A 639-nucleotide genomic window follows, 5' to 3' on the forward strand; every position below is an offset into this window, starting at 1 on the left:
AATGACTCCAAGATTTGGGGCCCATGAAACTTGGAAAGATGGAGTTGCCAGTTGCTGATAGAGGGGATGCCACAGGATGTAGGCTGCAGGAGGTCTGGAGTTCAATCTTGGACACATACCACGAGGGGCATCTATGAGATATCCAGTAGATGTGCTGAGAAAGCAAGAGATAAGCAAGTCTGAAGTTCAAGGAAAATAGAGACAATGTGGGAGTCCAGCAGTCTTTACAACCAGGAGACTGGTAGGGCTCACCAAGGCAGTGTGTAGCTGGTTGGGGGGGGTACCTGGGTGGGGGCCCAAGTCACTTCAACACCCCAAGGCTCAGCCGGGGACGCAGGAGGGCCAGGAGGAAGGCCTGGAAGCCAAGACCACTGTCCAGTGTAAACATGATGTTTTGGGAAAATATTTAATGCTGGGGGAAAATGCTTACCCCAGTTACGTGGCGGGCAGGGATGGGAAACAGCATATAAAACACAACGTTAACAACTATTTTCTGTACCTGGTGGTAGCTGAGGCTTCTTGTCTCCTTCTTTACAATCTTCTGTATTCTGTATTCTTTCAATTCTCAACATTGAACATGTATTACTTTTGTAAAAATTCTTAGATGAGGACATTTGAAAACAAATATTGGAAAGTGGT

This window comes from Mustela erminea, chromosome 5, assembly GCF_009829155.1.
Source record: "Mustela erminea isolate mMusErm1 chromosome 5, mMusErm1.Pri, whole genome shotgun sequence".
Lineage (NCBI taxonomy): Eukaryota > Metazoa > Chordata > Mammalia > Carnivora > Mustelidae > Mustela > Mustela erminea.